This window comes from Chionomys nivalis, chromosome 22 (genome assembly GCF_950005125.1).
Source record: "Chionomys nivalis chromosome 22, mChiNiv1.1, whole genome shotgun sequence".
NCBI classification, from domain to species: domain Eukaryota; kingdom Metazoa; phylum Chordata; class Mammalia; order Rodentia; family Cricetidae; genus Chionomys; species Chionomys nivalis.
In genome coordinates, this window is record NC_080107.1 from 49,766,725 (window position 1) to 49,779,820 (window position 13,096).

Below are 13,096 nucleotides of genomic sequence, written 5' to 3' on the forward strand. Positions count from 1 at the left end.
TTTTGCTTTATTTATGCAATTGATGGAGGTAGTGGGAGAATAACTTTGTGTGAGTGTGTATGTGTGTCTGTGTTGTGTATATATGTGTGTCTTTATATATGTATGTGTGTATATGTATGTCTATTTGTTTATGCATGTATGTGTCTTCTGTGCATATGAGCATGTCTGTATGTATGTATGAATGTCTCTGCGTATATGTTTATGCATATGTGTGTGCTCTGTGAGTGTGTGTCTGTGTGTATGAGTGTGTGTGTGTCTGTATGTGTGTGAGTGTGTCTCTGTGAGTGTGCCTGTGAGTACTAGTGTGTCTGTGTGTCAGTGTCTCTGTATTTGTTTATACGTGTGTGTGTGTGTGTGTGTTTGCAGATCAGGAGAATACTCTTGTGAGTGAAACCTTTCCTTCTACCATATGGGTTCTGGGGACCAAATTCAGGCCATGAGGCTTGGAGACAAGAACCTTGACCTTCCGAGCCATCTCACTGGGCCTATAGGCTTGCTTTTATTGATATGTGATTAGAGTTTGTATAACAAAGATCACCTAGTTCCTACTACAAACCATCCCAGAAAGAAACATGAGGCCATATCTAGAAAGAAAGAAAAAGTTAGGAAGTGAAAGATGCAAAAAGCCAGGCGGTGGTGGCGCACGCCTTTAATCCCAGCACTTGGAGGCAGAGGCAGGCGGATCTCTGTGAGTTTGAGACCAGCCTGGTCTACAAGAGCTAGTTCCAAGACAGGCTCCAAAACCACAGAGAAACCCTGTCTCGAAAAAAAAAAAAAAAAAAAAAAAAAAAGAAAGAGAAAGAGAGAGAGTTACCTGAGACATTATTTTACTTATTTTAAGCATAAAACAGAGATGGCAACAACTCTATTTCATCCAATAGTTATTAAGACAAAACCAGCCAGGCAGTGGTGGTACACACCTTTAATCCCTGCACTGACAGGCAGAGGTTGGCAGGTTTCTGTTAGTTCAAGGGCAGCCTGGCCTACAGAGTGAGTTCCAGGACATCCAGGACTACACAGAGAAACCCTTTCTCAAAAAACCAGGGGGACAAAAAGATAATGTAAAACAGAAAAAATTCCCTTAATTTCTTCCTAGTGCTACACAGAGAAAGCCATTTTTGTCAATTTGTGTGTGTGTTTAGGAACACTATTTACAACAGCCAAACTATGGACACAGTCTTTATGCCCACCAACAGAGGGGTGAATGAAGAAAATGTAGGCCAGGCATGTTTGTAAGCATTGCAACTTGGATGGAAAGGGATCCTGGCTGTCAGAAGCCAAGGAATACCACAGACTCGCTGTAAGCACAGCTGCCTGCAGCCCTGTTCCAGAGAAAGCTTTCCCCAATGTAACAGCTTTGCCCCAGGATAGAAAGAGTTACAGTTTTCCTCCACTCTTGTCCATTCCCTGCTCCAGTGAAAAGATGTTACTTCTCTGCTCCACTCTACTCAAGCGAAAGGACTCACCCAAACCTCATTCAAGAGATTTATTGGGCCAAGGGGTGGTGGTGCACACCTTTAATCCTAGCAATTGGGAGGCAGAGGCAGGTGGATCTCTGTGAGTTCGAGGCCAGTGTGGTCTACAGAGTGAGTTCTAGGACTGGCTCAGCAACTACAGAGAAACCCTGTCTAGAAAAAACAAGAGGGAGGGAGGGAGAGAGGGAGAGAGACACAGACAGAGAGAGAGAGAGAGAGAGAGAGAGAGAGAGAGAGAGAGAGAAGGAGAGAGGAAAGAAGCAAGAAGCAAAGCATGCAGGAGGGTGGCTGCCTCTGCCATGGTGGAAAAAGTATGTCCCAACTGGACAGGCACGGGGTTTATATAGGACTTTGTTGACTGGGTTTTTGTCGGGCCTGGTTTCTATACTCCCACCAGGTCCCACAGCTGTTTAGCCCCCGAAAAATCACACAGAGGTCTACATAAGTTATAAACTGATTGGCCCATTAGCTCAGGCTTTATATTAGCTCTTATTTTTTATTTATTTATTTATTTTTATTTTTTGGTTTTTCAAAACAGGGTTTCTCTGTGGCTTTGGAGCCTGTCCTGGAACTAGCTCTGTAGACCAGGCTGGTCTCAAACTCACAGAGATCCCCCTGTCTCTGCCTCCCGAGTGCTGAGATTAAAGGCGTGTGCCACCATTGCCCGGCTTAGCTCTTATAATTTATAATAATCCATTATTTTTATCTATATTAACCACATGGCTCAGTACCTTTTTTTTTTTTTTTGGCTTTTTGAGACAGGGTTTCTCTGTGGTTTTGGAACCTGTCCTGGAACTAGCTCTTGTAGACCAGGCTGGTCTCGAACTCACAGAGATCCGCCTGCCTCTGCCTCCCGAGTGCTGGGATTAAAGGCGTGCGCCACCACCTCCTGGCAGCTCAGTACCTTTTTTAGCGGGGCAATACATCTTTCTTCTTTTGTGGTTGAGACAGGACTAGGAAAGAATGGGCTTCCTTCTTCCCAGAATTTTCCTGTTCTCATTGACCTGCCTATACTTCCTGCCTGGCTACTATTTAAAACGTAATTGTGACAAAATATAGACAATTGTCTCGCACCAGGGCTTCTTAGGGACAGAGTTTTCCAGGGTAAAGATTTTCAGGGTGGGAACTGGTTGGATTTCAATCCCTGGGCTTGACTGGATTTTAGGATTGGCTTGTTTCTTTCTTTTTTCTTTCTTTCTTTTTGTTTTTGTTTTTGTTTTTTGTTTTTTTGTTTTTGTTGTTGGTGGTGGTGTTTTTTTTTTTTTTTTTTTTTTGAGATAGGGTTTCTCTGTAGCCCTGGAACTCACTCTGTAGACTAGGCTGGCCTTGAACTCATAGAGATCCTTCTGCTTCTGCTTCATGAGTGCTAGGATTAAAAGCATGCTTCACCACCACCCAGCTGGTATTGGCTGGTTTCATGCTCAGGAATTAGTTTTTGTGCTCAAGGATTGGTTGGTTTTCATGCTGAGCTGGTCAGAGACAGAGTGTGTTTCTTTGGCTCTGGTTTCAGGGCCAAAGTGTGTTTCTTTCACTTCCTCTGGTTTCAGGGTCAGGGTGTGTTTCTTTGACTGGTTCTTTTACCCTACACTGGTGACACACACCTCTAATCTTAGCACTTGGAAGGCAGAGGCAGATAGAACTCTGTGAGTTTGGAACTATCCTGGTCTACATACTGAGTTGTAAGACAGCCAGAGCTACATGGTGAGACCCTGTATCAAAAAAGAAAGGAAGGGGGCTGGAGAGATGGCTCAGCGGTTAAGAGCATTGCCTGCTCTTCCAAAGGTCCTGAGTTCAATTCCCAGCAACCACATGGTGGCTCACAACCATCTGTGCTGAGATCTGGGGCTCTCCTCAGGCGTGAGGGCATACATCGAGGCAGAATGTTGTATACATAATAAATACATAAATCTTTAAGAAAAAAAAAAGAATAAGAAAACCAATAGAAAAATGGGCAACTCCCCTCCCAAGAAAAGAAATCCACTTAGTAAATAAAAATAGATTTTTGAGGCCGGGCGATGGTGGCGCACGTCTTTAATCCCAGCACTTGGGAGGCAGAGGCAGGTGGATCTCTGTGAGTTCGAGACCAGCCTGGTCTACAGAGCTAGTTCCAGGACAGGCTCCAAAGCCACAGAGAAACCCTGTCTTGAAAAAACCAAAAAAAAAAAAAAAAAAAAGGATATAGATATATATATATATATGAACACACACACATAGTGTCTCACTGTATAACCCTAGTTGGCCTAAGACTCACTATGTAGACCAAGCTGGCCTCAAACTGGTAGAAACTCAACTGCCTCTACCTCCTCACACCTGGCTGTCAATAGATAAATAAATACATAATCTCATAGGTGATAAGGAAAACCATTAGGTGCCAGTACACATGCCCCACATCATGGAGGAAACATTTGGTCAGAATCTACCATAATGGAGTTAGGTAGAGAGTCCAACAGCCCAAGCCTCGAACCCATGCAAGTGCAATGCCTTGCTTCCATAGTCCTAGCACTCCTACTGAGAAATGTGTTTTGGATACAGGAGCACCACCTGAAAGCTAGTAGGTCAGCTTAGTCTTGAGTATGCGGATGCAGAAACCAGAGACATCCTGCTCAACAAGGTACAGGAAGAGAGCCAGGCGGTGGTGGCGCACACCTTTAATCCCAGGCAGAGGCAGGTGGATCTATGTGAGTTCAAGACCAACCTGGTCTACAAGAGCTAGTTCCAGGACAGGCTCCAAAGCTACAAAGAAACCCTGTCTCAAAAAAACAAAAAAAAAACCAAAACAAACAAAAAAAAAGTATAAGCAGAGAGTCAGCTTTCCATTGCCTCCAAAAGCACATGGTGATTCCACCTTTTGTGTTCTGGCAAAAGAGCTCGGATGGTCAGGTTTGGTGGCAGGTGCCTTTCATGCTGAGAAACTTACTGCTTCATTTCTTTGTTTCTTTCAGAGCAGCAAGGTCTCATCCATCATCCCATGACTTATGTCACTATGTAACCTACACTGACCTAAACTTGTGGCAATTTTTCTTCCTCAAGTTCCTGCAATTGCAGTTATAGCTACCATGCCTGGCTTTATATTTACAGCACTTTCACTGTGTGATCCAACCAGGCTGGTCCTGAACTCACTATCCTCCATTGTCAACCTCTTTGATGTGGGATGTCCTTCTGTATATGTGTTACTTTTATTGGTTGATGAACAAAGCTGTTTCAGTCAGTAACTTAGCAGAGTAAAGCCAGGCAGGAAATCCAAACAGAGATATACAGAGAGAGTAGGCAGAGCCAGCCAGTTGCCAAGGAAACAAGACATGTAGAGAATGAGGTAAAACCATGATCACGTGGCAATACATAGACCAATAGAAATGGGTTAATTTAAGATGTATGAGCCAGCTAGAAATATGCATGAGCCATCGGCCAAACAGTGTTGTAATTAATATAGTTTCTGTGTGATTATTCGGGTCTGGGCAGCCATGAGACACAAGTGTAGTCTCCGTCTACACCTCCTGAGTGTTGGAATTACAGGCTGTCTTCTTTTCTAAAGGAAAATAATTGGGAGGCACAGGACGGGGAGGAAGAGGGAAAGGCCTGTCTAGATAAGAAGTAGAATGTTGCTGGGTGGTAGTGGCGGAGGTGGCAGCACACACCTTTAAAGCATCCTAGGTGTCCTTCAATGGAAGAATGGATGAAGAAAGTGTGGAATATATACACATTAGAGTACTACTCTGCAGTAAAAAACAATGACTTCTCGAATTTTGCATGCAAATGGATGGAAATAGAAAATACTATCCTGAGTGAGGTAACCCAGACCCAAAAAGAAGATCATGGGATGTACTCACTCATAATTGGTTTCTAGCCATGGATAGGGGGCCACTGAGTCTATAATTTGTGGTCCTAAAGAAGCTAAATAAGAGGGCAAACCCAAGGAAAAACATATAGTTATCCTCCTGGATATGGGAAATAGACAAGTTTGCCGGGCAAAAAATTGGAATCTTGGGGGTAGGGTTGATAGAGGAAGGTCATTGGCTAATAAAGAAACTGCTTTGGCCCATTTGATAGGCCAGCCTTTAGGTGGGTGGAGGAAACAGAACAGAATGCTGGGAGGAAGAGGAAGTGAGCTCAGATGCAGGGCAGCTCCTCTGAGAGACAGACGCCATGCTCTCCTCTCCAGAGCAGATGCGATGAAGCTCTAACCCAGGATGGACGTACGCTAGAATCTTCCCGGTAAGCGCACCTTGGGGTGCTACACACATGAATAGAAATGGGCCAAGCAGTGTTTAAAAGAATACAATTTGTGTGTTTTTATTTCGGGGCATAAGCTAGCTAGGCGACCATGAGCTGGGGCGGCAGGAACACAGCCCACAGCCCCCACTACATAGGGTGGGATGGGGGTAAGGGGAGATGGAGAGAGAAAAGTGTGAAGGAGAGGATGAGGGGAACTTGGGGAAACGGGATGATTGGGGATATAGGAATGTTGGATAGGGGAGCAGGGAAACTCATATCTTAGTTAAGGGAACCACCTAAGGGTTGGCAAGAGACTTGAACTTGGGGTGGCTACCAGATGCCCAGGGCAATGTCCCCAGTTAGTTCCTTGGGCACCTGAGGATAGGGAACCTGAAATGAACCTATCTTATAGCCATACTGATGAATATCTTGCATATCACCATAGAACCTTCATCTAGCGATGGATGGAGATAGAGACAGAGACCCACACTGGAGCACGGGACTGAGCTCCCAAGGTCCTAATGAGGAGCAGAAGGAGGGAGAACATGTACAACGAAGTCAGGAGCACGAGGGGTGCACCCACCCACTGAGACAGTGGGTCTGATCTATTGGGAGCTCACCAAGGCCAGCTGGACTGTGACTGAAAAAGCATGGGATAAAACCGGACTCTCTGAACATGGCGGACAATGAGAGCTGATGAGAGGCCAAGGACAATGACACGGGGTTTTGATCCTACTTCAGGTTCTGGCTTTGTGGGAGCCTAGACAGTTTGGATGTTCAACTTCCTAGATCTGGATGGAGGGGGGAGGACCTTGGACTTTCTACAGGGCAGGGAACCCTGACTGCTCCTGGGACTGGAGAGGAAGGAGAAGAGGAGTGGGGGGAGGGGAAGAGGGGCGGGAGGAAGGGGAGGGAAATGGGAGGCGGGGAGGAGGCGGAAAATTTTTTTTTCAATAAAAAAAAAAGAACTAATTTAGAAACGTCAAAAAAAAATCTCAGCACTCAGCAGGCAGAGGCAGGCAGATCTCTGTGAGTTTGAGTTCAGCCTGGTCCTCAGAGTGAGTTCCAGGACAGGCTCTAAAGCTACAAAGAAACCTTGTCTCAAAGACCAAAAAAAAAGTTGAATGTTTAGACCCAGACTGAGGCTTCTTCACATTTCTTGGAGAGAGTATGAAACAAAAAATTAAGGGTATGTGATTTTGGAAAGAGGCTTAGTCTTGGTATTTTTTAAATGTATTTATTTATTATTACTATATTTACTATATATATTTATATATATTTGTTGTGAGAGCTGCGGGCTGCGTTCCTGCCACCCAGCTCCTGGCCGCCTGGCTAGCTTGTGCCCCGAAATAACAACACACAAACTGTATTCTTTTAAACACTGCCTGGCCCATTATATCTAGCCTCTTCTAAGCTAATTCTCACGCATTAATTTAGCCCATTTCTAATAATCTGCGTATCACCACTAGGTGCGCTTACCGGGAAAGATTCAGCATGTCTGACCTGGCCGCTGGCTGCATCGCATCTGGCTCTGAGAAGAGCTGCCCTGCATCTGAGCTCACTTCCTCTTCCTCCCAGCATTCTGTTCTGTTTACTCCACCCACCTATGTTCTAACCTATGAGGCCAAGCAGTTTTTTTTATTAATTATCCAATGACCTTCCTCCATCATATATTTATTATTATTATACAGTGTTCTGTCTGCATGTAGGCCTGTAGGCCAGAAAAGTGCGCCAGATCTCATTATGAATGGTTGCGAGTCACCTTGTAGTTGCTGGGAGCTGAACTCAGAATCTGGAAGAATAGCCAGTGCTCTTAACCTCTGAGCCATCTTTCCAGCCCCCTAGTCTTAGGTTCTTCGTTATGCAATGTCAGGGATTTCTGTTCTGCTGTCCTGCTAGGATGAAGTGAGGTAATGAGCATGAGAATATTCTTTTTTTTTTTTTTTTTTTTTTTGTGTTTTCGAGACAGGGTTTCTCTGTGGTTTTGGAGCCTGTCCTGGAACTAGCTCTGTAGACCAGGCTGGTCTAGAACTCACAGAGATCCGCCTGCCTCTGCCTCCCAAGTGCTGGGATTAAAGGCGTGCGCCACCACCTCCCGGCAGCATGAGAATATTCTGAGAGGTGGACGGTAGTGGTAAGGCTCCCCACAGACAGACTATGAGAAGACATTTAAAAATATTCAAAGATTTGCTGGGCGATGGTGGCGCACGCTTTTAATCCCAGCACTTGGGAGGCAGAGGCAGGCGGATCTCTGGGAGTTCGAGACCAGCCTGGTCTACAGAGCTAGTTCCAGGACAGGCTCCAAAGCCACAGAGAAACCCTGTCTCGAAAAACCAAAAAAATATATATATATTCAAAGATTTATTTTATGTGTCATGGGTGTTTTGCCTGCATGCATATATGTGTGCCATGTGTGTGCCTGGTGCACACAGAGGTCGGAAGGGGGCATTGAATCACCTGGAACAAGCAGTTAGGATGGCTATTAGCTACCATTTGGGTACCAGGAACTGAACCTCAGTCCTCTTCAGGAGCAGTCTGAGCCTTGTTCCAGCCCTGAGAAGACATATTAATCCAACTTTTCCAGTAAAGCACTGCAGGAGACTCAGTTTAGTGTGTGTGTGTGTGTGTGTGTGTGTGTGTGTGTAGGCCTTTGGGGTCAGAAGACAGTTATCAGGAGTTGGTTCTTTTCTGCCACCTTGTAGAATTCAAGGATCAAATTAGGTCATCATGTAACAGGTCCTCAGACCTTAGCATGGCTGACTCCACATGGTGGAAGTACTATTCAGGCAGTAAAACTCAGTATGTAGATAGCACCACTTGCCAACACTAAAACACAGGCCTAACCCATCCAAGTCCACAGTTCTGGGAAACACTCTAATGTACTAACCTTGCCTTTTGGTTTCCATAGTTCTGCTTCTGGCTAACTGTTCTTGTTAACTGGAGTGTCAACCCAGAACAAGGTTTTTTGTGCTTAAAAGCTCCCCTGAGAAAGGCTTGATGCTACACTGAGATCCCTAACACAGTGTAAACACTGGTCAGCTCATAAAGACTTTCCATTGGCTTAAACCCTTGTCCAAGCAGTTGTCTCTGGTGAGCACCCCCAAGAACTGTCAGGCCTGTAAATAAACACCGAGACATCTCACCTGCCCCCAGAGTCTGTTGTCAAGCTTTCTCTGAATTTGACAAAAGCTGTTGGAAAATTTTTTTTTTTTTTGGTTTTTCTAGACAGGGTTTCTCTGTGATTTTGGAGCCTGTCCTGGAGCTAGCTCTTGTAGACCAGGCTGGTCTCGAACTCACAGAGATCCACCTACTTCTGCCTCCCAAGTGCTGGGATTAAAGGCGTGCGCCACCACCGCCCGGCTGGAAATTCTTTTGAGTGGCATACCTAACTGGGGGCCGACTAGTGCATGCCTATATATCCAGTATGCTAGAGGCAGAGGCAGGTGGATCTCTATAAGTTAGAAGCTAGTCTGAGCTACACAGAGAGTTCCAGGTCAACCAGGGTTGTATAGTGAGATCCTGCCACAAAACAAGAGGCACATCTAGTTGCTTCTCTTATATTAAAATACCTCCATAGGCGTGGAGGTACACACCTTTAATCCCAGCACTTGGGAGGCAGAGGCAGGCAGTTCTCTGTGAGTTCCAGGACAGCCAGAACTGTTACACAGAGGAACTCTGTTTCAAAATACAAAACCAACCAACTAACAAATAAATAAAACACCTCACATAGATTTGATCTTATATTTAACTTAAAATGCATGTATTTCAATTAAAATCAAAATTAAGTGGACTTTACCCTTCAGTATATTTCCTCAAACATAATAATTTTTAGTTTTTGCCGGGCGGTGGTGGCGCACGCCTTTAATCCCAGCACTTGGGAGGCAGAGGCAGGCGGATCTCTGTGAGTTCGAGACCAGCCTGGTCTACAAGAGCTAGTTCCAGGACAGGCTCCAAAACCACAGAGAAACCCTGTCTCGAAAAACCCAAAAAAAAAAAAATAATAATTTTTAGTTTTTCATTTCTCATCTTTCATGTTGTGTTGTTTTGTTTTTGGAGACAGGACTCCTTGTGTAGTTGAGGCTGGCCGGGAACTCATCATCTCCCTTCTTCCTGCCTTGGCCTCCAGGTGCTAGGTTTGCAAGAATGTTTGCTAAATCCAGCTTGTCTTCATACACACACACACACCACACTGTGACATGTACAAAATCACACACACATGCACACATGTGTCGTGTGTGTGTGTGTGTGTTGTACAGTCCAGGGAGTTGAACTTAGGGCCTGTTACAGTGGAGACAAACACTCTACCACTCTATCACTGAACTACAGGCCCAAGTTGCCTATTTTTTAGATTTCTTCCTTTTTTTTTTTTTCTTGAGACAGTGCTGCTGTGTAACATTCCTGGCTGTCCTGGAACTTGCTCTGAAGACCAGGCTGTCCTTAAACTTCACCTGCCTCTGCCTTCTGCGTGCGGGGACTAAAGGTGTGTGCCACCCCTGACTGTTTTTAGATTTATTATATTTATTTATATTCTATTTTATGTATATGAATGTTTTTGCCTGAATGTATGTATGAGCACTAGGTATGTGCCTACTGTGTGCAGAGGCCAGAGAGTCTGTTGGATCCCCTGGATATGGAGTCATGGACAGTTGTGAGCTACCATGTGGATGCTAGGAATCAAACCCAGATACTCTCTCTGCAGGAGCAACAAATGCTGTAGAGTACTGAGCCGTCCCTCCAGCCCCATCTTACCTGTTTTTTAACATAAGGTACATATGTACTATATATTCCTTATCCTTGGTGTTATGTGTAGTTCCAATCCACTTTCTTTTTTAATAATTAAGTTTATTTCATATGCATAAATGTGAAGGTATCAGGTCCTCTGGAACTGGATTTACAGACAGTTGTGAGCTACCATGTGGGTGCTAGGAATTAAACCAGAGACCTCTGGGAGAGCAGCCAGTGCTCTCGATCGCTGACCCATCTCTCCAGCTGCATCTAATCCACTTTGATCTCTGTATAGTGGTGGAATATACAAACAAGGCATGGTAGTTATTGCTGCAGAGATTTCAGCAGTCTCAAAAGGAAGGGGGGGCCTTTAATCCCAGCACTTGGGAGGCAGAGGTAGGCGGATCTCTGTGAGTTCGAGACCAGCCTGGTCTACAAGAGCTAGTTCCAGGACAGGCTCCAAAACCACAGAGAAACCCTGTCTCGAAAAACCAAAAAAAAAAAAAAAAAAAAAAAAAGGAAGGGGGGGAGGGAGGGAGGGAGGGCAAGCCAGCCAGTGAGATGACTTGGCATGTAAAGGTGCTTATCTCAAAGCCTGAACTCCTGAGTTCTATCCTTGGCTCACACGTGGTGGAAGGAGAAAGTTGATTCTCACAAATTGTCCTCTGACTGCCACATTCACCACACTGTGACATGCACAAGATCACACACACACATACACACAAGGACGCATGCAAGGACGCAAGCATGCGTGCACGCATACACAATTAGCTGGGGAGATTGCTCCATGGATAAAGCACTTGCTGGGCAAGAATGAGGACCAGCATGATTGAACCCCCAAAACAAACATCAGAAGCAAGACAGCAGTGTGCTTTCATAATTCCAGTCTTCCTACCACAAGATGGACAGCAGGGAGATGAGAATTCCCAAAAGTTCATAGGCCAACTAGACAGATGTACCCAACAGCAATCAGCATTCAACATACAAATATATAAACGATACCTAAGCCTGGTGAGTCCTACCCTAGCTTAATTTTATCACTGATTAATATTTTTTTTTTACTGTTAGGAGCACAAGTAAAATGGGCTGGTTTAAATTACTACATAAAAGCCTCTGTTTCTTTATCAGAATATTTATAAAATATGCAGCTGTTTTCTGTCCTCTGAACCAGAAGGAGAAGATAATAACTTACTCTGTAGAGGTTAAAAACCAAACTTCCCAGGGTTGGTTAGATTGTGCAGTGGTTAGGAGCATGCGCTACTACGGAAGAAGGACCCAGGTCCCATTCCAAGCACCACATGACAGCTAACAGTCTGTAACTTCAGTTCGTGTCCTGATGCCCTCTTCTGGCTTCCAAGGGTACAGGTGGTGCACAGACATACATGCAGGCAAAACACCTTATGCACAAAATAAAAATAAACCTTAAAAAAATCAAACTTTCCCCACCTCCTAACCACTAATGAAGGAGGTGGAGGCAAGAAGATCAGGTGTATACGGTCATCCTTTGCCAGCCGGGATCACAGAGTGAGAGACTCTGTCTCAGAAAGCGAATGGGTTGGGGAGATGTCACGGTGGCTATGCATATACACTGTTCTTCCAGAGAACCTGAGCTCTAGTCCCACGTTAGGTGGTTTGCAACTGCCTGTAATCCAGCTCCAGGGGACCTAACGTTCTCGTCTGGCCTCCAAGGTGCCTGTACTCATGCGCACAGACACATATTTAGTATTAATAAAAATAAACCCGACAACAATAAAATCAAATTTCCATGGTTCAAAGGCTCAAAGGTAGTGATATTTTGTTTGTAATCTACCAAATAAAGCTTGCCTGAAGATTAGAGTGCAGAGCTAAACCAGCAGTGAGTCACAGAGGCCAGGCAGTGGTGGAACACACATTTAATCCCAGCGCTCAGGAGTCAGAGGCAGACGGATCTCTCTGAGTTCAAGGCTACATGAGAATGATCCAGTCTAAAAGACACAGAGCCAGGTAGTGGTGGTTCACACCAAGTACATCCCAGTACTTGGGAGTCACACGCCTTTAATCCCAGCACTAGAGAGATGGAGACAGGAAGGGATATGACTGGGTGGAGAGAGGAATATGAAGTGGGAGGAGCCAGAAATACAGAATCAGTCTCAGGATTCCTAGAGACAGGCTCGCCCCTTTGATCTGAGCATTGGTAGAGGTAAGACTGTAGTGGCTGGGCGCTCTGCTTCATTGATCTTTCAGCATTATCCCCTATATCTGACTTTGGGTTTTTTTTTTTTTTTTAAATATTTGTTTATTATGTATACAATATTCTGTGCGTGTGTATGCCTGCAGGCCAGAAGAGGGCACCAGACCCCATTACAGATGGTTTTGAGCCACCATGTGGTTTCTGGGAATTGAACTCAGGACCTTTGGAAGAGCAGGCAATGCTCTTAACCTCTGAGCCATCTCTCCAGCCCCCCTGACTTTGAGTTTTTATTATTAAGACCAAATAGAATTTGTACTACACTCAAATCCTGAGTTCATAACTTCTCAGGTGTGTAATTCCTAGGACAAACTTTATATTTCTTGGGCCTTCGATTCCTAAATTCTAACACATGGTGGAAAAATGCTTCCATAAGAGTGAAAAGAAGCTGGCTGGGCGGTGGTGGTGCATGCCTTTAATCCCAACACTCGGGAGGCAGAGGCAGGTGGAGCTCTGT